Consider the following 27873-nt stretch of genomic DNA (forward strand, 5'->3'; position numbering starts at 1 on the left):
TAAATTAACTAACACAAAGAGATTTTCCACTCCCTTACTGCCAGTTACTACTGAAGAGAAGGCCTTGAGAGTACCTTGGACTGCAAGCAGGTCAAACCAATCAATCCTGAAAGAAACAAGTCCTGAATATTCATTGGATGGACTGATGCTGAAGCTGAAGCTCCAATACTTTGGCCACCTGATGTGAAGAGCTGACTCACTGGAAAAGACCCTGATGCTGGGAAAGACTGAAGCAAAAGGAGAAGGGGATGGCAGAGAATGAGATGGTTAGATAGCACCACCACAATGGACATGAATTTGAGCAAATTCCAGAAGAGTGGAGGACAGAGGAGCCTGGGGTGCTACAATCCATGGGGCTGCAAAGAGCTGGACATGACTTAGCAACTGAATGACAACCACGCAAAGAGAATGTTAGTGAAGGATTGAGAATATGGTTAGGGAAATTATCACAGTAGTAGAAAATACACTCAGAATTTCCTTAGTAAGGCTCATATGAAGGAGGTGATGAAAAAGAGGACTCAACATCCGCATGTTTACCCACTTCACATAGCACTGAAACAGCACCCACACTTAAAGGAGGCTTACTTAATTTAGAGTTTATTTAGGGAAGTCTTCATTCCACAAAGACCCCTGTACTCTACTTTCTCCTCTTCAGAATCCTAGCCCAGTGAGAAAAGCTCTCTGATATTGCTAACAGTGTTCAATGTTATACGAGATTGATTTCCTGCCCACTACTGACTCTAAGAAATGAAGGCAGAAACAAATCGCTGGGAAACTGATTTAGAACCTCTGCGAAGCTCCAGAAAGTGGCTGTCTGCCCACGGCTACTTGGGAGGAGTATGTTCAATATGAGTGATCCAACTGATGTTTAAAAGGGTTTAAAGAAGACAAGAAATACCAATTCATTTCTTATTTACTATTCTTAAAAAAGGTTTTTAAAAATCAAAAATTCACTTTGCCCATCTCAATCTTTTGGTCTATACTAATTGCAAAACATGTCTTGTAGAATGTAATACCACAAAATTGCTCTGTGTATAAAGGGTGTTCTTTGAGGTCAGATGCCTGAGAAAATCTGTGAATTTCATGACCTCTTGGAGAAATGCAGAGCACAGAAGCATGTTATAGTTACTGAGACTTCTTAAGTAAAGAAGTCCATTGAGTTTTGTCCCTTCTAAAGTTGATTTGACCACAGTCTGATGCATTTGGGCTTCTCTGATAGCTCAGTTAGTAAAGAATCCACCTGCAATGCAGGAGAGCCTGGTTCAATTCCTGTGTCAGGAAGATCTGCTGGAAAATGGATAGGGTACCCACTCCAGTATACTTGGGCTTCCCTTGTGCCTCAGTTCATAAAAAACAAAACAAAAAAATCTGCCTGCAATGCAGGAGACCTGGGTTTGACTCCTGGGTGGGGAAGATTCCCTGGAGAAGGGAAAGGGTACCCACTCCAGTATTCTGGCCTGGAGAATTCCATGGACTGTATAGCTCATGGGGTCACAAAGAGTCAGACACAGCTAAGCAATTTCACTCTGTTCAGAGCACTGGCAGAGCAGGAGTCCGAAAGAGAGAAAACTTAGGAATTTGATATTTGATATATTTTTGAAGCATCAGAGTAGTCAATACAGACGGACAAAGGCAAAAGTTTTTGGAAACATTTACCTATTTATTTATAGAGAGAGACATTTACACACATATATTCAGAGAGTCAGATAGATGATTGATAAATGAATGGATGGATGGATGAACCAATACAAAGATAGATGATACATAGGTAGATAGATAGACAGGGAATATGGGAGGACTACCATCCAATTTTCAATGTCTGAGAATGTTATGGACTTTATGGGCCCTTTACAGGATGACACTTAGCAACCCAATCCCCTGTGGTCCACCATTTATTTACCTCTCTTACTCTTCTCCTCCATCAAAATAAAATTGTCTCAACTCTCATATAAAGTTTCTGCAATTATTCATTTCTAAAACTCTCCTAAGAGTAGGAAGTTATATCTATATGAAATATAGACATAAGGAATATATGTATGCATATGTGTATGTGTGCCATAAGTTGTACACACTCTTTATCCAGAAATGTGTATAAATCTTATAACCTACTTACATGTTCCATAGAGAAGTACTTCTTTAAATAAATATAAAAACTGAATACTATTGATATAAAATTATATCATTCAAGACTCAGTTTAAGAAAACAAAACCCCTTTGGGGATCATACCCCTTCTGAATGAAACATAGAAATTCAGTGCCTATAAACTGTTGAAAAGAGCAGAGAAGTCAAGAGGCCACCACTGGACTGCTAGCTCCAAGGTCACACAACTCTGGCTAGAAACCAGGGATGAGAAAACTGGTGCTAGTGCTGTTGTTGCCTCGACATCCACGATGATGGTAACTCCCCACTGGCACATGGAGTTTGGCCACAGTAAACATATCCATCTGACTTGCTGCAGCCACCACTGCAGCAAAAAGATGGCTTCTGCCTACTTTCTGTCTCCTAAAGTTCACGTGAGTCCATCTTAATGGTAAAGCCTAAATCATACCCAGAACTCTAATAGGAAAGGGACTTAGAAGAAACAGCGTTTAGCTTACCAGCCCCTGAAATACAGAAAGTGAAAAGAAAGTCACTTCGCTCAGTCGTATCCGACTCTGAGACCCCACGGACTGTAGCCTACCAGGCTCCTCCACCCATGGGATTTTTCAGGCAAGGATACTGGAGTGGGTTGCAATTTCCTTCTCCAGGAGATCTTCCTGATGCAGGGATCAAACCCGGGTCTCCTGTATTGCAGACAGATGTTTACTGTCTGAGCCACCACGGAAGCCCAGTAATACAAAAGACAATGCAAATAGATGCTGATACAGAAGACAGTGCAAATAGATGCTGAGTACTGATAGACAACTGCAAAACTGAAGTCCTTCCAAATTAATTTGGAGTAGACCAATTGCTGACAATATTTTAAAAACACTTGGGTGGCAAAACCATGGCAACAACAAAAGATCAGTAGTTATGGTGGGCAGGGTTGAGGGGAAATGAATAGGCAGAGTATAGAGGAGGTTTAGGGCACTGAAAATGTTCTGTATAGTGTTAAAAGGAAAGTCAAACCTAGACAGCATATTAAAAAGCAGAGACATCACTTTACCAACAAAGGTATGTATAGTCAAAGCTACTGTTTTTCCAGTACTTATGTACAGATGTGAAAGTTAGCTGATGAAGGCTGTGTGCTGAAGAATTGATGCTTTCAAACTGTGGTGCTGGAAAACACTTTTGAGAGTCCCTTGGACAGCAAGAAGATCAAACCAATCAACCCTAAAGGAAATCAACCCTGAATATTTATTGGAAGGACTGACCCTGAAGATGAAGCTCCAATATTTTGGTCACAGGATGCAAAGGGCTGACTCACTGGAAAAGACCCTGATGTTGGGAAAGATTGAGAGCAGGAGGAGAGGGGGCAACAGAGGATAAGATGGTTGGACAGCATCATCGACTCAATGGACGTGAGTTTGAGCAAACTCTGGGAGGTAATGAAGGACAGGGAAGCCTGGCATGCTGCAGTCCCTGGAGACACAAAAGAATTAGACATGACTTAGTGACTGAACTGGAGAAGGCAATGGCAACCCACTCCAGTACTCTTGCCTGGAAAATCCCATGGACGGAGGAGCCTGGTAGGCTGCAGTCCATGGGGTCGCTAAGAGTAGGACTCAACTGAGCGACTTCACTTTCACTTTTCACTTTCATGCATTGGAGAAGGCAATGGCAACCCACTTCAGTGTTCTTGCCTGGAGAATCCCAGGGACGGGGGAGCCTGGTGGGCTGCAGTCCATGGAGTTGCTGAGGGTCGGGCACGACTGAACAACTTCACTTTCACTTTTCACTTTCATGCATTGGAGAAGGAAATGGCAACCCACTCCAGTGATCTTGCCTGGAGAATCCCAGGGACGGGGGAGCCTGGTGGGCTGCCATCTATGGGGTCGCACAGAGTCGGACACGACTGAAACGACTTAGCGGCAGCAGCAGCAGCATTCTAACGAAATCCACAGGCGGCAGCAGCAGCAGCATATCACATACAAAATTTTTTCAAATACTTTTGGCAACTGTGCCTCCATTAACCTGACTTCATTTTTTACTACAAGACTATAATCACTTTACTGCAAGGATGTAATCCATCAATTATTGGGTTGGCCAAAAAATTTGTTCAGTTAGTAACTACATTGTTCAGTAAAGTTCTCAGTGAATATGAAAAACATGTCTTTTATTTTTACTTAAAAATCAAGTGAACTTTTTGGCCAACCCAATATATGCAATAGGGTAACAGATATTTGAAGTATTAATATACCTTAACTTGTGTGTTTTTTAGCCAAGGACTTAGTAGAGACTCTTGCAGATTAGTCAAAGTAAACTAACTACAAAGAAATATCATAAATGATGTGTTAAATAGAAATTTATAAGGGAGGAAAACCTTAGAAATCAGAAATATTAGAAAAAGTAAGGTATGGTTAGAAACCATTTAAAAGTGTTTGAATTTTTGAAAGGTTGTGGTTTTGTGTGTTTTAGTCAAGGACTTCTTTAAAGCTATATGGAGAGGTTGCTTTTCAATCAAGAGTTCCTAGGGAGCCTTCCATTCCTGACATATTAAGTTATGAAGCAGAGATGAGAGAGGGGAAGAAGAAAGGGCACAGGCAGTTTGTCCACAGATGGGGCAACCATACAAACTAGCTTGTATGGAACAGTCTATCTTTTACCTCTAGTTCTGTGTAACTACTAATGTGTCCCCTTTTACTTTAAAAAGTGTTCCAATTTGAGTGGTAAATTATATGACCATTCTAATTGGTAAGAGGAGTAAAGAATAGGGATTATAAATAACATAAAATTAATGACATATTTAATGGAACATGCAGGGAGTGAAAAATCTAAAGAGGAGAAAAATCACTGAAATTGGGTCAGTTGCTAGGAGAAAAGCATTATAAAACTACCGAATATAATGATAAAGTACAAGTTAATAAGCAAGGGTCAATTTACAGTCCTGCACCAAATAACACTGGATTTTATCTCCTCTCATCTTTAATTCTTTATCAAATCAATTGATATATGAATACCTATAATTTATCATAAATCACTAGTCTGAAAGGATATCAATAAGTCATGCTGTTCATTGTCTTTCAAATAGCCTTAGACCCAGGTTTTCTAGGACAAAGAGCTAACTGCTGAAGGTCATGGTATTAACAGACTCGCATCCTTGAAATCACCGCTCTATTGGCCTTCCTGAAACCAGGCTTTCCTGCTTTATTTTCTATGCAGACCTTTATTTTCTATCCCTTTTCATAGCTTCTGCTTGCCTACCTGATCTTTAAATGTTGGCAGTCTTAAATACATAAAAGACAATGTGGGGAACATTGAGTAAATCTGAATATGAATTAGATATGTTAGTAAATTTTTGCCAATTTTCTTATATATGACAATGGTACTGCAGTCATATAGTACAATGTCTTTAGTTTTGGAAGATGCCTGCTGAAATATTTCATGGTAAAGTATCATAATACATATAGCCTATTTTGAAATAGTTTGGAGGGATAGGTACTGACAGATATAAATACAAATGTAGAGGCAGATACAGAGATAGGTAGATAGATGAACAAAATATGGCAAAATGTAAACAATTCTTGAATCCAGGTAGTAAGTGTATGGCTGTTCATTGCACCATGTAGCATTGCTTAAACTTTGGTATTTTTAAAAATTTTAATAATATAGAAAAATGTTTTAAAAATTGTTTAAGTTAACCATCTTTTGTCATCCTAACACCCATTCCACAGTAATCCCCAACCCTTCCTTCAACTCTGTCAACATCTTTTCTCATACTCTAAGTGAACTCATCCATTCTTTAAACACCATCCAGTATAGGTCATTCCCCCAAATCATCTCGGGTTCACACCTCACCACCAAACTCCTATATAGATAATATAAAAAATTAAGCATTCCACCTAGATATCTGGAGAAGGAAATGGCAACCCACTCCAGTATTCTTGCCTGGAAAATCCCGTGGACAGAGGAGCCTGGCGGGCTACAGTCCATAGGGTTGCAAGAGTCGAACATGACTTAGCAACTAAACCACCACCACCACCACCTAGATATCACATATACATGTTGAGTTTGACAGATCTAAAAGTGAAGTCCTGATCCCACTACCGAATAAATTTTTCATCTCCCTGCATTCTTCAACTAACTATTTAACATCTTTTTAGAGCCAAGAACTTATATCAGAAATCCAGGTATCATTCTTGATTCTCATATCACCTTCTTCCTCCATTCACTTAATTAATAAATTCTATCACTTTGACCTCCAAAAGATAACTCAAGGCTCTGGATTATTCCCCAGACTGTCACCACTACTCTGCTCCAACCAACATAATTATCCTTTCCTGACAATGGAGACCATTGTCAATACTTCCTTTCTTTCCCCTTTATAATACACGTTCCACAGATCATCCAAGCAATTTAAATATATATATATATAATCTTTAAATTTCCTGATTCAAATAGAACAACTTCCCATCTCATCTACAACAAAGCACACCTACAATATTCGGACCTTAATGTCTGGCTTGGTCTTGCCTGGGGCCACCTCTCCCACTTCATTCCAAGCTTCTCTTCACCATTACTCATTGTTCTTCTCATATTAGCTTCCTTCTTGTGCTCAGAGATTGTTGAGCATTGTCTCCTCAGAAGTTGTGTCCACACTTTTTCATCTGCTTGACATGCACTTTATTTTTACTTATTAACAAATCCTCAAATAGCACTTACTATGTGTCTGGGCTCTTTTTAAAAGAGCTTTAAGAATATTGTTTCATTTTAATACTCACAACAATTCTATGAGGTAAGTTCTATTTATCATGTTTCCTTTAGAGATGAGAAAAATGAAGCATAACCAAGTGGAAAAATTGAAAAATTTTACATAGATCAGGTTATAGACTGAATTGTATCCCTCCATATCATATGTTAAAGCCTTACTTGTAAATGTGATGATATGTGGAATGAGGTGTTGGGAGATAACAAGGTTAAGATGTGGTCATGAGTGTGGGTCCTCATGGTGGCATTAGCAGCTTTATAAGGTAGGGGAGTAAGGGGTCAACTTTCTCTCTGCCACATGAGGACACAGCAAGAAGTCAGTGGACTGCAAGCCAGGAGTAGTCTCCTTACAGGAACCAATCATCCTGCACCCTGATCTTGGACAGCGCAGCCTCCATAATCATGGGAAATAAATGTCTGTTGTTTAGGCCACTCGGTCTATGCATTTTGTTAAAACAGATGGAGCAGACTAGCTCATAGTACAATTGACAGAACAATGTTTTGAATCCAAACTGCACTTTGAGCAACTCTAGTATGTTACCTTAGAGTTTTCTTCCACAGGCTCAGATTAGTCTTTTAGACAAGGTCTTCTCTGAGTACCCTTTCTGCTTCATCTTAGCATCTTAGTGTTTCCTTCACTGTACTTTTCTCAAAGTGTAATGCATATCTCTTCATTGCTAGTGTTCATTTACCTTTTGCTTACCTACTATATGACAGGCTGTGCTAGGTAATGGATGTACAATAATACCTGAGATAGACTTTGACCCTACTCACATAGAGCTTAGAGTCTAGATTTATCACCTCTTTGCCATTTTATTCCAACATTGGAATCATAAACACCAGTGAAGAATGAATGCCAAATGGAGAGTTAAGACCAGATGAAATTTGGACAAACCAAAAGACAAGTTGTAGATGAGTATACAGCAAGGAGCTAGAGCTGATCTAGGTGGGGTCATGGTCAGGCTGCAGAGACAGGAGTAGAGAAAGCCAGGGAGATGCTAATGCAGAAGATCTGAGTAAAACTTTACTCCTTCCCTTGAAAAAGGTTCTCATTTATTTAGTATCTGTTCATGTCAGGCAGAGCCTGAGGCAGACCTCAAACAGAAAGAGCATGATCTGATTGCTAAAAAGGTAGATGCCCCAGCAAGTGTAATGAACCATGATGAAAACTGAGATCTTGTCCCCATCTTTCAGAGACATGACATCAGTATTCTGCAGTACAGAATTAGTCCTGATTTAAGTATGCCTGATAAATGGATTTAATCCAGCAACCGAGCTGTTGTTCTTCTGAGGAGTCAGTGACCAAACATTTCCAGTTCAAGATGGGGTCTGTCATTTCTAAGAGGGCAAGAACTCAATTAAATGCAGCTCCAGCATACAATCTCAAGTTTGACCCCCTAACTGCCCTGATGTGTGAGCTTCTTAGGTGATGTGAAAAAGGAGGCATCGCTGATGAAAATCTTGTAGCTCTCAACTTTAGCAAGTGGTTCTCCAGTCTCAGGGACCTCAAACTTTTGTGAATACATTCTACATGACAAACATTTTTCTATGCACTAAAGATGCAGAAGTAACACAAAAACAGAGCGTGCTGCTACTGTTATAAATCTCATATTCTAATGAGAGAGTAAACAAGAAAAATGAATAAACTCATTAATTTAAATCATGTCTGATAATACTAGTTTCCATAAAGAAAATAAAACAGAGTATTATGATAACAGAGTAATTTAGTGGTGTGAGGACTACTAGCTCTCCAAGGAATCCACCCTACTATAGAAGTAGAGTTGTACTGAGCATATGGATGCCCAACAAACTTCATTTCCCAGGCTCACTTGAAGCAAGGGTGGTCATGTGATTATGTCCTCACCAATGAAGTAGGTGAGGAAATGACATGTTCCACTTTGGGTTCTAGACTTCCTCCATGCTCCCTCTCCTCTTCTCATTGGCTAGAAACTGAATGCAGAGATAGTCCAGCTCTAATTATTCCAATGATGACAATACTTCGGGTATAACAGACAGAAAAACATAAGAGGATCCTGGATACAAGAATGACCCAATGGAGTAGAATTTTCCAATAACCTGGACCAAGCACATCAATACTCTCAATATTATGTGAAAAATAAGCACCATCATGAGTCCATTTTTGAAGTAGCAGTTTAGCTTGCCCAAACTAGGCAATGAAGGCTTGGGTCAGAAATATTGGGATGAGCACAGGAGAGGGAATTTAGGAGATGAGGTCTGCATGATGGGAAGGAGTTAGCCATGTGACTATACAGAAGTGAAGAAGAGCCAGCACTAACAATATCCAGAAAGAGCTTGGCAAACTCCTATTCACAATCTTGGTAAAACCCAGCTCCTACATTAACACCAAAACCATAGTTACTAGTAAACCTTTTGCAGAGGGCTAGGAGTTATGTCATGGAGGACTTTAAAGATTGAAGGTGAAGATTATAAAGTAAGCCCAGACACAGGCCAGATCTAAGGCATTTTCTAGAAGTATATAGCTTCCATAAGTCAAAAGGTCAAAAGCAAGTGGACAACTGATGTCAGGACAAACAGAAGTATCAGGAGACATGACAAGCAGTTTGGTCATACACTAAGTGGTAGGATAAACCAGCTCTGGTTTATCTTACCACTCAAGACATTTTTAGTAATTTACTCATTCAACAAAGATTTTTTTCTTAATTAAGACACTGTATTTGTGTGTGTGTGATGGTTTCTTTCAGAATGATGTACCCAAATCTTTTCTTGTTCCCCAGAGTGATAATGTATTGCTGTATTTTTGCCTTAACATGTGTTGAAAACTGTTTCTTTGTTTGTCATTCAAGTAACATCCACTGACCCACACAGAGTGGTGTGTATGTGCCTGAGATTTCAAGCAGATTCACAAAAACAAGTGCAGAGAGATAGGAGAAAGGAAAGAGGGATTTACTGCTAAAGAGAGAATGCTGTCTTCTAAGGGTTTTTCAGGCTTCCCAAGTAACTCAGCAGTAAAGAATCCGCCTGCCAATGCAGGAGATGTGAGTTCAATCCCTGGGTCAGGAAGATCCCCTGGAGAAGGAAATGGAAAACCCACTCCGGTATTCTTGTCTGGGAAATCCCATGAACAGAGGAGCATGGTGGGCTACAGTTCAAAGAATCACAGAGTTTGGCATGACTTAGCAGCTAAACAATAACCATAATGATGATTTTTCAAGCACCTTTAAGATACACATGAAAATCATTTTCTGAAAAGTGCTAAGACCTTTAAAGAATGATGGATGAAGGCAGAAATGCAAAGGCCTATGAGAATAATTAAGAACCAAGTGATCCAGAGGTGCAATGAAGCAGAATAGAGCAAACTGAAAGCCACACTAGGGAAGTCAGAAGATGAAAAAGTCTGTACCTGTGTCTAATTTTACATGTTTCTCTTTGGGGCCTAAGTTTAGGATGACTAATATAAAACCTATAGGCAAAAATAAGTAGAAACACCAGGGAGATATGTATAACAAGCACCTTTAAGATATGTATAACAGGTATGTATAACAAAGAAAGAGCTTGCCATATAAATTCATTTCTTTTTTTTATACCTTCAGTGAAGGTGGAGAAAATATTTGTTAATCACAGCACCGTTTTTAAACAAAGGCCAATGGGCTTAACGTCACGCATCTGTCATGCAGGACTGCTGCGTTACCATTTTTCCTCTTCTGTTAGAGTGAAAAAAAAAAATTTTTTTTTTTCTCCAGGTAGTCGAGAGTTTTATAAAACACTAGGAGATCTAATTGGAAGTATTGTTGTGACTGCCTGCTCTGCCTATCACCACAGAAGCTCTGGGTCTAGCAGACATGGCATGTGATCCTTCCCTTCAGCCCATCGTTGGAAAATTCCGCTTGAGGAGGAGGTGGAGGGAAACTGCCACTCTGTTCTCTCCCGCAGAGTAAAAGGGAAGGCAGTCTCCAGGCTGCTGAGAAGCACCATTACTTTCTACTGGGTTAACTGTCTTGTCACTCCATCTAATACAAATCCTTCAAAGCTCCCCCTTTCCCCTCAGGATCTAGTAAAAACTCCAGAACATGGTTTAGAAAAGCCTATATCCCTGTCTGCCTCTCTCAGCCCCATCTCTCTGCATCCTCACCCTACATTCTTGCTTTCTGGTCATGTGGAACTACTCCAGAAATTCTCGGGAAACAACACATACAAGTTGCCCTTTCTCCTCTCTTGCTTCTTGGGTTCCCCTTCTCTTGCCCCAGAAAACTCTCCTATTCATTCTTCAGTCCTCACCTGAAGCCCCATTTCCTCCGAGAAGCAGCCCCACACGCTACTGCAGCTCAGGGACTGCCCCTCCCTCACCCAGGCATTCATGACTCAGTGTCACCTGTGTTGTGACACACACACACACACATGTCTGTACCAGAACCACCTCGTGCATCTGCTTCCTCTTTGGCTCTGTGAGGGCAGGTTTGCTTCTCATGTTCCAGTGATCCATCAGCATTCAGCTCAGTGTTAGGTAAACATAAGGCAACCAATAAATATCTGTTCAGAGAATACATTTAATTTGAAAAAATAAAGTCAATAAAGATTATTTTTAGGTACCAAGAAATCAGCTATATACATACATACATCCCCTCCCTCTTGAACATCCCTTCCACACGCTTCCCCCATCCCAGCCATCTAGGTCATCACAGAGCACCACGCTGAGCTCCCACAAGCTGTCTAGTTTACACGTGGTAGTGTATATATGTCAACGCTACTCTCTCAATTCGCCCCACCCTTGCCTTACCTACCTGTGTGTCTACAAGACCATTCTCCATGTCTGCATACCATTTGGTACTGATGAGCCTGTTTTCAAGGAGGGATGTTCAAGAGGGAAGGGATGTATATATGCAAATAGCTGACTCATGCTGTAGTACAGCAGAAACTAACACAACATTGTTAAGCAATTATTCTCTAATGTAAAAAAAAAAATTTTTTTAATAAAATTAAATTTAAAAAAAAATAGAGCCTCAAATCAAATTTCTAAGTGCTCTCTCTCAGTATGCCCAGATTTGGTGTCTCCTGAATCATGCCTTACTTGTTCTTGCTTATTTTTACAACAGTTTTTTTTTTTTAAGGCAACCCTATGGCCCTACTAAAATTTAATTTCTTTGTTTATGGAATTTGATTAAATCATTCGCTTGATGCAAATTTAAATAGCAAATATTAAGGCAAAACTGCATAATATATTTTCTGAGAAGATCATGAGAACCTTACAAAATCACCTTTATGTAACTCTGCTAAAGAGGAAATAGAGATTATCTCCAAAAGTCTTTTGACTCATAAATTGTTAGCTCTGCTTTTAAATTAATTCCAGAAATTGACACAGAGTTGTAAGGTTAAGTAACTAAGATACCAAAGGACATGTGTCTAGCATGTTTTCTTTAGGTAAACTTGGCCCAATTCATTTATAAATACATTTTCTATCACATGCTTGGAGAAGCTGATGGGAGAGGCCTCCAGCTGAGTCAAGACAAACCAGGAGCCACCATGACAATTCCCACCTTACACGCTTCCTCAGGAAATTTCTGTAGCTTATTCAGGTCCTTTCACATATTGTAGAAAGTCATTCATTTTAAAAAGGAAGAAATAAGCATAAAATGAGAGAGCTGGTAGGAGTCCCGCTAAACTCAAGATGTGCTATTTTAAAATAATGATCTTTACATAGGAGGCTACCATCCTCAGTCCTCTTTCCATTCATTCAATCAGCATTCACAGAGCACTTCCTCTGCTCAAGGTGCTGAGGATTCCAAACAACTAGCTGCATCCTTATTCTTGAGATGTTCAAAGACCATCATACACATCCTTAAAGATAATAATCAGTAAATGGGGAGTATCAGAAGAAGATTCAGTCAGTCAGTTCAGTCACTCAGTCGTGTCTGACTCTTTTCGACCCAATGAATCACAGCACGCCAAGCCTCCCTGTCCATCACCAACTCCTGGAGTTCATTCAAACTCATGTCCATCGAGTCATGATGCCATCCAGCCATCCCATCCTCTGTTGTCCCCTTCTCCTCCTGCCCCCAATCCCGCCCGGCATCAGGGTCTTTTCCAATGAGTCAACTCTTCGCATGAGGTGGCCAAAGTACTGGAGTTTCAGCTTTAGCATCAGTCTTTCCAATGAACACCCAGGACTGATGTCCTTTAGGATGGACTGGTTGGATCTCCTTGCAGTCCAAGGGACTCTCAAGAGTCTTCTCCAACACCACAGTTCAAAAGCATCAATTCTTCGGTGCTCAGCTTTCTTCACAGTCCAACTCTAACATCCGTACATGACCACTGGAAAAACCATAGCCTTGGCTAGACAGACCTTTGTTGGCAAAGTAATGTCTCTGCTTTTCAATATGCTATCTAGGTTGGTCATAACTTTCCCTCCAAGGAGTAAGCGTCTTTTAATTTCATGGCTGCAGTCACCATCTGCAGTGATTTTCGAGCCCTAAAAAATAAAGTCTGACACTGTTTCCATTGTTTCCCCATCTATTTCCCATGAAGTGATGGGACCAGATGCCATGATCTTCGTTTTCTGAATGTTGAGCTTCAAGCCAACTTTTTCACTCTCCTCTTTCACTTTCATCAAGAGGCTTTTTAGTTCCTCTTCACTTTCTGCCATAAGGGTGGTGTCATCTGCATATCTGAGGTTATTGAGATTTCTCCTGGCAATCTTGATTCCAGCTTGTGTTTCTTCCAGCCCAGCATTTCTCATGATGTACTCTGCAAAGAAGTTAAATAAGCAGGGTGACAATATACAGCCTTGACGTACTCCTTTTCCTATTTGGAACCAGTCTGTTGTTCCATGTCCAGTTCTAACTGTTGCTTCCTGACCTGCATACAGGTTTCTCAAGAGGCAGGTCAGATGGTCTGGTATTCCCATCTCTTTCAGAATTTTCCACAGTTTATTGTGATCCAACAGTCAAAGGCTTTGGCATAGTCAATAAAGCAGAAATAGATGTTTCTCTGGAACTCTTTTTCTTTTTTGATGATCCAGCGAGTGTTGGCAATTTGATCTCTGGTTCCTCTGCCTTTTCTAAAACCAGCTTGAACATCTGGAAGTTAATGGTTCACGTATCACTGAAGCCTGGCTTGGAAAATTTTGAGCATTACTTTACTAGTGTGTGAGATGAATGCAATTGTGCGGTAGTTTGAGCATTCTTTGACTGCCTTTCGTTGGGACTGGAATGAAAACTGACCTTTTCCAGTCCTGTGGCTACTGCTGAGTTTTCCGAATTTCCTCACATATTGAGTGCAGCACTTACACAGCATCATCTTTCAGGATTTGAAATAACTCAACTAGAATTCCATCACCTCCACTAGCTTTGTTTGTAGTGATGCTTCCTAAGACCCACTTGACTTCACATTCCAGGATGTCACACCATCATGACTATCTGGGTCATGAAGATCTTTTTTATATAGTTCTTCTGTGTATTCTTGCCACCTCTTCTTGATATCTTCTGCTTCTGTTAGGTCCATACCATTTCTGTCCTTTATTGAGCCCATCTGTGCATGTAATGTTCCCTTTGTACCTCTGATTTTCTTGAAGAGATTTCTAGTCTTTCCCATTCTGTTGTTTTCTTCTATTTCTTTGCAGTAATCACTGAGGAAGGCTTTCTTATCTTTCCTTGCTATTCTTTGTAATTCTGCGTTCAGATGCTTATATCTTTCCTTTTCTCCTTTGCTTTTCACTTCTCTTCTTTTCACAGCTATTAGCAAGGCCTCCTCAGACAGCCATTTCGCCTTTTTTGCATTTCTTTTCCACAGGGATGATCTTGATCCCTGTCTCCTGTACAATGTCACGAACCTCCACCCATAGTTCATCAGGTACTCCGTCTATCAGATCTAGTCCCTTAAATTTATTTCTCACTTCCACTGTATAATCATAAGGGATTTGATTTAGGTCATACCTGAACAATCTAGTGGTTTTCCCCAATTTCTTCAATTTAAGTCTGAATTTGGCAATAAGGAGTTCATGATTTCTTGAACTAGAGCCCAGGGATTAGATTACAGAAGCGCGCCAGCTGCGACGGACAGCACAGAAGTGTGGCCGAGAGGAGCTACCCCTCGCCCAAGGTCAGGGGTGGCGACCGAGAGTGCCAGGATGCGTCAGCACAGGAGCGTCTGAGAGGAGCTACCCCATGTCTGAGGTCAGGGGAGGCAGCCAAGAGGAGCAACCCCACATCCAAGGAGCGGTGGCTGCATGGGCATAGGAGGGCCCAGAGGAGCTACTCCATGTTCAAGGTCAGGAGGGGCAGCCATGAGGACACACCCCTCATCCAAGGTAAGGAGCCACGGCTGCACTTTGCTGGAGCAGCCATGAAGAGATACCCCAGACCAAAGTAAGAGAAACCCAAGTAAGATGGTAGGTGTTGCAAGAGGGCATCAGAGGGCAGACACACTGAAACCATAGTCACAGAAAAATAGCCAATCTGATCACGTGGACCACAGCTTTGTCTAACTCAATGAAACTAAGCATGCCGTGTGGGGCCACCCAAGATAGACTGGTCATGGTGGAGAGATCTGACAGAATGTGGTCCACTGAAGAAGGGAATGTCAAACCATTTCAGTTTTCTTGGCTTGAGAACCCCATGAACAGTATGAAAAGGCAAAATGATAGGATTCTGAAAGGGGAACTCCCCGGGTCGGTAGGTGCCCAATATGCTACTGGAGATCAGTGGAGAGATAACTCCAGAAAGAATGAAGTGATGGAGCCAAAGCAAAACAATACCCAGTTGTGGATGTGACTGGTAATAGAAGCAAGGTCCCATGCTGCAAAGAGCAATATTGCACAGGAAACTGGAATGTCAAGTCCACGAATCAAGGCAAATTGGAAGTGGTCAAACAAGAGATGGCAAGCGTGAATGTCAACATTCTAGGAATCAGCAAACTAAAATGGACTTGAATGGGTGACTTTAACTCAGATGACCATTATATCTACTATTGTGAGCAGGAATCCCTTAGAATAAATGGAGTAGCCATCATGGTCAACAAAAGAGTCCGAAATGCAGTACTTGGATACAATCTCAAAAACGACAGAATGATCTCTATTCATTTCCAAGGCAAATCATTCAATATCACGGTAATCCAAGTCTATGCCCCAACCAGTAAAGCTGAAGAAGCTGAAGTTAAATGGTTCTATGAAGACCTACAAGACCTTTTAGAACTAACACCTAAAAAAGATGTCCTTTTCATTATAGGGGACTGGAATGCAAAAGTAGGAAGTCAAGAAACACCTGGAGTAACAGGCAAATTTGACCTTGGAATGTGGAATCAAACAGGGCAAAGGCTAATAGAGTTCTGCCAAGAGAATGCACTGGTCATAGCAAACACCCTCTTCCAACAACACAAGAGAAGACAACACATGGACATCACTAGATAGTCAACACTGAAATCAGATTGATTATATTCTTTGCAGCCAAAGATGGAGAAGCTCTATACAGTCATCAAAGACAAGTCTGGGAGCTGACTGTGGCTCAGATCATGAACTCCTTATTGCCAAATTCAGAAGAAGATTATGACTGTACTATTATCTACAGATGTAGATTTTGGCTTTGAATAACCCACTACTGTGTTATCTTGCCAACATTTATATATATACTCCATTCCCACTGAAATCTAAGTATCTATATAGCTAAGAACTTATACTGCTTTTATATCATACATTGCTTCTTTAAAATTTACCAAGACTCACAGAAATAAATGCACTTTGCATTGATTCAATGACACATATACAGCTATAAACCTATGTATACACCTACAACAAATGTTTCACAAATATATACCTATCATTACTATGTCAGTGCATTTTATTATTTTTTATTTTATAATATTCTATTCTAGTTTATTTCTTTTAAATAAACAAACATACATACACACATACACTGATCATAAATTGATAATGATTTACAATGGTTTGAATAAAACTATTTCAAAAATTTTTTAAAAGGTCTGCAAAGTATTAGCAAAATATGTACAATGATACATGGGAAAGGATACTTGAAGTATATCACGTGGTTAGAGGTCATACAGCATAAATATTAGAATTCAGGGTAATAAGACACCTATGAACTTAAATTCAGGCTCCACGAATCACTGGCCATGTAATTCTGAACAAGTTATTTAACCTCTTTAATCCTCAATGTTCTCATACTGAAAATGGTGAAGAGTTCCTACCTGTCAGGAGAGTAGAAGAGATCATGCATGTTAAATAATTTACTACAGCACAAAGCATATGATAAGTACTTAATAAATATTAAACTCTAAAAAAAAAAAAACTACCCAAAGACATGAAAATATGAATTGAGAGGAAAATTAAAAGTAAGTTGGCTTTGGCCAGCTTCAACAAGCTATCGGGGGATGGAGGCGAGGATTCAAGTGGAGTGTTCACAAACTAAGCAAATATTTCAGGGGCTAAGGAGATATTAGAACACACTACCAAGGCAGACAGTTTTCTGTTGAGCTGCAGAAAAAAATAGTATCCATTTATTTAATATGGTTTAAAATGAAAGTCGCTCAGTTGGGTCCAACTCTCTGTGACCACATGGACTATACAGTCCATGGAATTCTCCAGGCCAGAATACTGGAGTGGGTAACCAGTCCCTTCTCCAGGGTATCTTCCCAACCCAGGAATTGAACCCAGGTCTCTAGCATTGCAGGCAGATTCTTTACCAGTTTAGCCACCAGGGAAGCCCAATATGGCTTAAATATGGTCCAAAAAAGAGGAAGATGAGGAAAAAATGGAATAGATAATGTTTTGGAGATTCCTCCAAGTCCTACAATCCTACAGAGGAAGTCTAACAAATGAATCAAGAGCAGATACACAGGACACAATGCCTCCCAGTGCTACATCCAGATAGCTGAACCAAAGCCCGACACCTGCAGGCTTACCATAGGGCTTATTTAAACAACACAGGCATCACAGTGGCATTCTGACCTGGATTATGCTCACTGTCTACCCTGTCATCTGTGATCCCTTGGCTGTAAAGACTCATCCAAAATGTAAGGCAGATCAGGCTGTCTACCATGGCCCCTTGTTTGGGAACGTGCCACACAGAACATTCTCAGGCTCTTTGGCAAAGCAAGCTTAACAACTGTACTTTTAAACTTTCCTAAAGCTCAACCATTCATCTTATTTCATCATTTCCCTCACCCATAAGAGCTCTTTGCTTCTTGACCTGCATACAAGTTTCTTAGGAGGCAGGTAAGGTGGTCTAGTATTCCCATCTCTTTAAGAATTTTCCACAGTTTGTTGTGATCCACACAGTTGAAGAAGATTCTTGAGAGCCCCTTGGACTGCAAGGAGATCAACCAGTCAATCCTAAAGGAAATCAGTCCTGAATATTCATTGGAAGAACTGATGTTGAAGCTGAAGCTCCAATACTTTGGCCACATGATGCGAAAAACTCACTCATTGGAAAAGACCCTGATACTGGGAAAGATTGAAGGCAGAAAGGGATGACAGAGGATGAGATGGTTGGACGGCATCACCAACTAGATGGACATGAGTTTGAGCAAGCTCCGGGAGTTGGTGATGGACACGGAAGCCTGGAGTACTACAGTCCATGGGGTCGCAAAGAGTTGGACATGACTGAGCAACTGAACCAGACTGAACTGATAAGAGCTTGAGGTACCCCAGAATTGGTTGACAGGACTAAGAGACGATTTCTGCAGGACATTTTGTACATAGTTTCCAAAAAGCAATGGTAAATAACTTAATAATCTCAAAGTAGTGTGGATGGGGTGGGGATGTAGCTGTAACTTGCATCCCCCAAATTCTCAGGAAGTTAAATGATGAGGGAATATAGCTCACTTTCTGCATATACATAACAATTTGGTACTGGATGGAGCTGGTTACAGAGAAGCCCTGACGAGGATGAGTCCAGTGAATTGCGACCCACTTACCCACAAGAGTTTAATGGGAACTGGCCTTTGGGACCTGCCATCAATGTTGGAGAATAAATAAACAAATGCAAAAAATACAATTATACTATGTTCACTGAATTTAACGGGCAAACAGCAAGGATTCAGCACAGAGCTATACGATGCATAAGCAGTCAGAGACAGAAACTACATGCCCATTCAGCTAGAAACAGGTTCTGGCTGCTACTTAAAATACCAGCAGTGTGTCTACCACGTCACTAATGTGTTTTCAAACTGCTCAGGTAGCCAGATAAATCACTCTGTGGCTTTCCCTTGCTGCTTATGGATTGACAGTGTTTATAAACAGCTGTGTTAACATCTTCCGAATCCAAGGTAATGTTCCTGTGGCACTGAAAAGTTTTTATAGTTCATACATCAAGCAATGAACAGGCAGGTCTTTTTGTTCAAATGGCTGTGTTTCTAGCATCTGGATTATGACAAAAGCCAATAAGTCCTTTTGTGTAGCCAGTGGTAATAAGTGGCCGTAGTCTAACCCAGCCATAATACAAAGGATCGCCAAACAGCTTTTAGCTCCCCTACCTGGGTATTTGCAACAGTAGAACAAAGAGCACACATCTTAGGTCTCAAGACCCTTCACCATCTGAGCCCTGACTGCCCTTCCACCAACCCACTTCCTCGCCTAGCACTTGACTCTATGCCACACTGAACTAGTCACTGTGCCTTAAGCAGACTGTGCTCTCCAGAGCCTTTGACCCTGAGCATGAGCCAGCAAGTGCTTTGCTAAAACGCCATCTACCTGGAGGATGACCACGTGTTTTAAACCCCCAACTATAAGATTTCCTAGAAGTCTTATACTTCTCCCCCAGGCAGAACTTATAGACTTTTAAAATCACAAGCTAGATTGCAAGACTCTTTTTTAAATTTATTTATTTTTAATTGAGGGATAGCAGTTTTACAATTGGAGAAGGAAATGGCAACGCACTCCCTTATCCTTGCCTGGAGAATCCTGTGGACAGAGGAGCCTGGTGGGCTGCTGTCCATAGGGTCGCATAGAGCCAGACAGGACTGAAGCGACTTACCATGCATGCATGCATTGCAGAAGGAAATGGCAACCCACTCCAGTGTTCTTGCCTGGAGAATCCCAGGGATGGGGGGAGCTTGGTGGGCTGCTGTCTATGGGGTTGCACAGAGTCAGACATGACTGAAGTTACTTAGCAGCAGCAGCAGTTTTACAATATTGTGTTGGTTTGTGCCATACATCAACATGAATCTGCCATAGGTATACATACATCCCCTCCCTCTGGAACCTCCCTCCCACCTCCCACCCCATACCACCCATCTAGGTTGTCTCAGAGAATTGGTTTCAACTCCCTGCATCATACAGCAAATTCCCACTGGCTATGTATTTTACAAATGGTAGACTGCAAGCCTCTTGCAGACAGGAAACATCCCAAGACATCTGCATCTCCACTGTAGCCAGAACGGTGTCTGGCATGGGGTGGGAATACAACAAAGGACTGTCAGGAGTAGAATTTTCAGAGGAGTGCTCTTCTTTCCAAACACACAGGAGGAAGAACTGCAGAACTGACAAGAAGAAAAGCGAATGTGGAAGGCTAGCTACCTGATGGAACACCGTGGCAATCTCAAGAAGGCTGATGTTTATCCTTCCTTTGGTTGCAGTTGCATTATGCTTGGAAGTGGCCACTATCAGGCAACATAAAACCATTAGTTATGGTCCAAGAAGGGCTTCCACAGATCTCTTTCTGTCTGCATCCTAGATTTGCATACAAACACATAATTTGCAACATATCCTCAGAGATTCTTAAAGCTCAAAAAAGACTACAGACCACTATCCAAATTTTATATTTTTATTTTACATTTGGACAAGCCAGGAAATGTATTTCATCAGGTTGATGACATTTAGGAGAATCAAAGTGATAGGTAAGAATTTTTTAAATCACTTTAATGTACCGCTTTACTCAATGTAAAGTCATGTTCCTTATGTACTTATGTACAGTTTCCATGATACTAGTAAAAATATATAACAAGTCAGTCAGGGTCTGTTAAATGCTTATTGTGTGTCCAACAATGTCACATTGGGAAGCTTGCTTTCTGGTAAGTCACACAAAAAGAACTATTTTTAAAATAGGAAATAAGAAAAGCCACATATCTGCCAGATTTGGTGGTTCACATAATAAATGTAGGAGCCAGACATGGAGCTTGCTGTAGGCAGGGAAATTTTCCCAGAAGACCTTGGGAAGGGCACCTTCTCCACAGAGGGCTTTATGGGGCAAAAGGTATTTCAACTAGGAGGCAAACTGATAAACAGATATTGGGTTTAAATCAGAAGGTCTAACTTTTAGGCATAGTGTTGCCTCTTACTAGCTGTGTGACTTTGGACCACTCAGTTATTTTCTATGCCTCTGCTTCTGCACCAGTCCCCTGGAGATAATATCTCTGCCTAGCCTCTCTCCCTGATACATTGGCAAGACTCAGTCAAGATAAAATCAGTGAAAGCATTTTCTAAATTATAAATCACTCTACTGTCAGATGTGAAAACATTATTGGAAGTGGTCGAGTCAGGTACACAGAATAGTCTGTGGCACAAGACATGTTTTTACTGAGTCTGTTTTGTTTGGTTTTCTTGGCTCTGAGCTATCCAATCCAAGGTCCTTTATATGTTCATTTAATACTATTTCTTGTCAGACTTCTCATACATAAAATTGTAGATGCAACCAGCCCAAGAACTACAGGCAGACTGCTAGGGTTATTTTCCCAATGGGCAAACAAAAGAATGGTAACTTCATTCTAGCCCAAAACAGGCAGACTTTCTTGTTAAGGACTCTCCCAGAAGTGGAGGCATTCAGCATCCACATCATTTTTTCTTTCAAAGCCTCTCCCCTGAGCCCCGTGCAGCTTGTCCATGGTACACAATTCAGAATCACCCGACCACTTAGGACACTGGGATCTGGAGCCTGTGGCAAATGTATTTCACATTCAAGAGGAGAAGCATCAGCAAGCACAACATTTAATATTGCTCTGCGCCTCCACAGGATCGGGGACTTAGACTCTTCATTTCGGCTTCACTGGTTAGACTGCAATGTGAACAAGAGTGTGCAGCGATGCAGTGTGTCGGGTCCTCGTCTGTGTCAGGCAGCAGTTTCATCATCAGCAGGGAAGCATTAAGTGAACCCCAGGGATAGCATATGTATTGTATTTAGAGGAGGGGGTGAAAATCCATCAACTCTATGTAACTTAAAAGGTTTTCACGCTGTTCGCAGGAAGCTATCAGCTTAGATTCCTTTGTCCCAGTAAAAAGAGAAAATGGTTCCAGGAAAGAAAGATGGATTTAAAATAGTGGTTAACCACAGAGTGAACTTAAGTGATAAAGGAAGACAGATAGGATAATGGACATCGCCCAGCAGGTTGGAGGACCACACATTACTTTGCATTTGCAGAAGAGCAGGCTTTGGGAATGATGAGCTAGATACACATTCAAATGAATCTTCTTATTGCCTTTGATGACACGATCTTTTAGTCCCTCCTTGTCTGTTCCCAGCTGTCTCCTATCACAGGAGAATTACATTCGTTCTTTATTCCAGCAAAGCATAAACTTGAGGGGAGACAAAGGACAAACAAAATGGGGTGGGTGAGAAGGAGGAGGAGAGATGAGTCAAGATTTCATTATGCAGGTCAGATGTGCACTCTTGAGCCATGAATAAATAAACAAAGAGAGTACCCAGACTCTCTTCACATAACAAGTGATTGTAACTCCATTTAACCCTACAGTCTCTTTGCCTGATTTACTTGGTGTTCCCTTGTTGCTGTTTGGAAGCTAAGTCATGTCTGACTCTTTGCACCCCCAGGGACTCCAGCACACCAGGCTTCCCTGTCTTTCACTATCTCCTGGAGTTTGCTCAAACTCATGTCCATTGAGTAGGTAATGCCATCCAACCATCTCATCTTCTGTCACCCTCTTCTCCTTCTGCCCTCAATCTTTCCCAGCATCAGGATCTTTTCCAGTGAGTCGGCACTTTGCATCAGGTAGCCAAAATATTGGAGCTTCAGCGTCAGTCCTTCCAATGAATATTCAGGGTTGATTTTCTTTAGGATTGACTGATTTGATCTCCTTGCTGTCCAAGGGACTCTCAAGAGTCTTCTCCAGCACCACAGTTCAAAAACTGCAGTTCTTCAGTGCTCAGCCTTCTTTATGGTCCAACTCTCACAGCCATACATGATTACTGGAAAAACCATAGCTTTGACTATACAGACCTCTGTCAGCAAAGTGATTTCTCTGCTTTATAATACGCTATGTTCGTCATAGCTTTTCTTCCAAGGAGAAAGCATCTTTTAATTTTATGGCTGTAGTCACCATCCACAGTGATTTTGGAACCCAAAAAAAGTAAGTGAATTTGTTCAATTTCCAGCCACCAGCCTTCTATTTCAGCTGCACCTTCTGTTTGCCATATCCTCTTGTTCTGAAAGCACCTACTGAAATCTCCCTCCCTCAGCCGAGCGAAGGTGAGCCCAAGTGCTACATTCTCCAAGAGCTTTCTCACATTCTGTCACTTGGAATGCATCTCTCCAGGAAATCGCTCTCTACCTATACTTAGTTCAGTGTATGTGGTTTAGAACTGTAATCTGTGGAAACGTTTAGATCCCCCCACCAAACATGAGCTGTGAGGGCGAACACTCTGCCTTACTCATCCTGAGCATCAGGCAGTTGGCACACCGCTGGAGCACAGTGTGCATTGCTATGCTGGGGTACAAACCACACAAATATACAAATGTAGGCAGCACACAACTTGGAGCCCTGAATCTTAACCAATCCATGCATGAGACTAGCTTGCTACTCTTCCCGCCTCTTCTGTCTTGTCCAGGAAGGGCTTTGTCTCTGAGCTCCCACCCAGTCTCCACCCCTACAACTACCTCTTCTAACCTGGAGATGTTTAAACTCCATCTGGTAAGTTTGTCAGTAACTGCTTTTGGAAGATTGCCTAACCTAAAAATCCATTCAAAGATCACATAGGCAACTGACGCTTACTCTCACCTTTAATTAATGATTACAAGCATGTCTACAACCTTTAGAATTTGCCAAAAGGTTTTGCCTACTTAAATATTTATAAAGTTTATTGAGTGCATGGTTTGTTGTAAAAAATGTATGTGTATTAACATATCCTTATAAAACACCTATATGATAATAATATTGTTCCCACTTTACAGATAAGGTAAACTGAGGCCCAGAGAGTTAAAGTAACTTGCTGAAGTTCTCGCTGCTCATAAGCAGTGGAACCAGGCTCTGAACCTTAGATATCTACCTTCAGAGTCTATACTTTCAATGGTGACACAGATGGAGGAGTCAAGCTTTCTGAAACTCAGATACCAACACAGGAAAAAACTAGTTTTGAAATTGTATATGATGCCAAAGCCGAACTCAGGACCTGGAAGCTAAAGACTAGAGACAGTAGGGCCTGCTTTTTGCAGTATGCCCAGACCAAGCTTAATGGAAAGAGATTTATTCCATTTCCAATTACTTCCAACTATTTATGAGATTGAGGGGAGCAATTAATTATGAGAACATTTGTTTACTTGAATACCAACATGTATTTCTGAATAAAAATGAAACTTAAATGATAGTAGAGAAATACATAAAGACCCTTTGCTAACACTCAGAAATTAGCTAAATTAAAGTTCAAGATCTTCCCAGAAATTTTGCTCCTTGAAAAATATAAGTTTTCCTGGAAAGAAAGAGACTTCGCCTCAAGAATGATGTAATAGATCAATACAGGATGGGTACACCATTCTGCTGAGAAAAGCAGTTCCCTGCATGCGGCCTTTTGACCCTACTGGGCCAAGTAAGTATAAACCTTGGGCCTGAGAAACATCCTCACCAAGAGACGAGTCCTCAGGGCCTTGCTGAATCTGCCACCTTGTGCAGGAAGAACTTCCCTGTGCTCCTCTTTTCTGCCTAAGCATGCACATCATACAGCATATGGCCAGCCCCACTGCTTCCTCTGTCCCCCTTGGGGAGGGGACAGGGGCTGAGTAGATCAACCAAACTATACGAGCTGCCCAGCAGGATCTGCTGGCTGTAGGCAACCTATACACTGGGGTTGATTTTGCTCCGCCTCTTCTCCACGTGGTAGCTCGGTGGTAAAGAATCTGCCTGCAATGCAGGAGACGTGGGTCGGGGTTGAGAAGATCCCCTGGAGGAGGAAATGTCAACCCAAACCCACTCCAGTATTCTTGCCTGGAGAATCCCATGGACAGAGGAGCCCAGCAGGCTACAGTCAGTCCATGAGGTCGCAAAGAGTCAGACATGACTGAGCACACATGTAGTTCTCCACTTAAGCAAAACATATCCCACCCAGTGCTTGACTGCAGTGACTGCAGTGTGTTTTCTTTGGAGACCCCGATACCAACATGCACTGGGCAGCAGGGCTCAGACTTCTACTAATAACAGGCACCAACACTACTTACTCTACACACACCTCCTTCCTAGGACCCCATCTGCACAGGCTTCCCGTGTCGTTTCTTCTAAGTGGCCTGCCCCTCACCCACCCACAGTCCCCTTCCCGGGCCTTTTCCTCATTAGATCCTCTTGGTTCTTCAAAACTCATCTCAAACACCTTCTCCTAAACCATCACTGCACCTGAGATGCCCCTCCCAGGTGCTCCCACAGACCCAGTTCACACCACAGTCATAGCAACCATGTCCAGGTACACTAACCCACTCACTTAACAGCCTGTCTCTCTAGACTGTGAGCTCCTGGGAGAAGGTCCCATGCATCATTCATGTTTTCTTACCAGGATCTGATGCTATGCCTGCCACACTCTAGGCATTTGTGCCTTCATCCAAGACACATGTACGAACTGTCTAATGTGTTGTAGGCTATGCTAGGCTTAGTATACCACATGAACAAAACCATGCATAATCCCTGCCTTCATGAAACTTATAATTTTGGGGGAAACACCTATCAACAAAATAATCACAGCCAAGTGAGCCAATGTCAAGATATAACCAGGATGACTGTCAAAGTGAGTAGTACTCAGGGTATATAATTGAGAAAACTGAAATCAAATAAAGACAAACACTTTAGCAAAGAAGATTGAGGAGTTTCCCTGAAGAAGCAGCCACTGAGCTAAGTCTGATGAAAGAATGAGGAAGCGTGTTCCAGACAGAGGAAACCTCAGGGGTAGGGGAAGGGATGGACAGTGTCTTCTGCAGAGGCTGAGCAAGCCGAGCAGACACGGCAAGCGGTGCACAGTGAGAGCAGAGGACGGAGAGAGTAAAGACCAGGTCCTGCAACAGGCTCTGCAGAACCGAGAATTCTGTTCTTCACCCTAACATCACTAGGAAACACATCATCAAAAATCACACTGAGTTGCAAGACGATTTTTCTGCTGCATTGTGGACAGAGAGGGAGTGGCTAGGTGGGGAGATAGGACATTTGGATGTGGGGTGATCAGTGAGGAGATGCCGGCAGTGGCCACTAGAAGGTGACCTGGACTGAAATGGTGACCATGAGATGGAGACTAATGGATGGATCCAAGAGATACCTAAGTGGTAAATACCTGAGTATTGGTGACAGACTTGAATTCACTCGATAGGTATGTGTCCAGTGGGTAAAGTGGTGGAAGAAAAATAGTAATTTGGGGTGATTACTAAGAACCCTGCACATCTGAGAACACCAAACACTGCCAGGGAGTTAAGTTTAAGAAGGGGATCCTCTTCCCGAGACAACGCCCATGAGAGCAGTGAACTCAGCAATGAGGTATCCCTAACCTAACACAATGTTTGCTCTTTCAGGGCTGTTTCCATCCACGGTTTCCAGTGAGTGTCCTTGCAGAGGCCTCAATGAAGCTGCTATTCTTGTCAACAAGGGGATAGGAACAGGAGGCTCGGGCTGAGGATGTTGTATGTCACAAGTGAAGCCTCAGCTATAGCTCCAGTGAAATGTCTGTGATTCATGTCCTCATCTACCACCTTCCAGGACCTTTCAGGGCACAGCTGTGGTGCTCTGCTTTCTTTCTTTAAAAAACAAAAATGGTTTCTTAGAAACCATCACCACCATTGCTTCCCTGCACACCCTGTCTCCCATTATAAACACAATATATGTTAATTGACTTGGGAAATGCAGAACAACATAAAAAAGAAAACAAAAATTTTCCATAACTTCCCCAATAGGAGAAAAACACAATATCATCTGGAGAACAGTTAACAGTCCTAGTTAAAATCATAGGCTCTATAGTTAGATACGAATTTTGACCTGTATCCTAAGAGTCCTGGGAAATCAAATAATCAGATTTTTGTTTCAAGGTGATTTGTCTGCTGCTGTATGAATACAGAATGAATGAATGGAGAGATGGGGAGGTAGTATATTTGAATATAGATAGATAAATTAGGAGTCCACATTTCAGTTCCAATTTTAGCAATTAAAAATTTATGGGAGAATTACTAATCAGGTTAACCCTTGAGTTCCTAGTGCTTATTCTGGTGCTAGTATGTGTAAATCCCTTAGAACAATACCCAGCATATAATAAATCTTTGATAAATGCCCAGATATTCTTAATATGTAGTACTAAGTCCATTTTGTAATAAAATTGGGGTGATATAATTTTATAGTCCACTCTTTTTAACAGTTATTATCATTTCCCATGTTATTAACAACTCCTTGAAAGCATTACTTGTAACAGTTGCATTATAATCCATCTTGCAGACACATCACACATTACATCATCATTTACTTACTGTTGGATATTTAAAATGTTTCCAGTTTATAATTGTAACAATGTGATGATGAACATCACTAAATACAAACTTTTTCCTACAATTTTAATTAATGGCAGAGGTATAATCACAGGGACCAGTGGTATAAAAATTTTGAGTTTCTTGGTATATATTACCAAATTGTTTTTCACAAAGATGTGTGTGTGACCTTTCTACCAGCAAAGTTCACATGTATACCAATATGGAAGTATTTTACCATCTTACCCTTTCAAGAAACAGCTCTTTGAAGGAATTTTCTAGGCCAGCCATCTGAAGGAAACTAAGATTTGGTTGTGCACTTATTAAGTGCCACACCTGAAAAGGCTTCCCCAGTTACACTCCCCATACAAGCTTTGTGAGATGGTTAGCATCAGCCC

The 27873-nt window shown here is 41.3% G+C and overlaps 1 long non-coding RNA gene across 13 annotated transcripts in view; it reads right to left on the bottom strand.

The window, feature by feature from the left end:
- LOC147379561 (uncharacterized) overlaps positions 1–27873 on the bottom strand; it is a 291231-nt gene that overhangs the window by 68149 nt on the left and 195209 nt on the right. For 8 of the 13 annotated variants that reach the window (XR_015133604.1, XR_015133634.1, XR_015133645.1 and 5 more), the window contains one exon: positions 11244–11356. The exons of 4 other annotated variants lie outside the window; for them this stretch is intronic. This is a non-coding gene — a long non-coding RNA (uncharacterized LOC147379561). Of the gene's footprint in view, positions 1–11234; positions 11357–27873 lie in introns of all 13 variants that reach the window. One more of the 13 variants, XR_015133581.1, reaches the window with a different exon arrangement.

Source organism: Bos grunniens, chromosome 1, assembly GCF_055505025.1.
Source record: "Bos grunniens cultivar Pamir isolate PY7600 chromosome 1, Bosgru_T2T1.0, whole genome shotgun sequence".
NCBI lineage: Eukaryota > Metazoa > Chordata > Mammalia > Artiodactyla > Bovidae > Bos > Bos grunniens.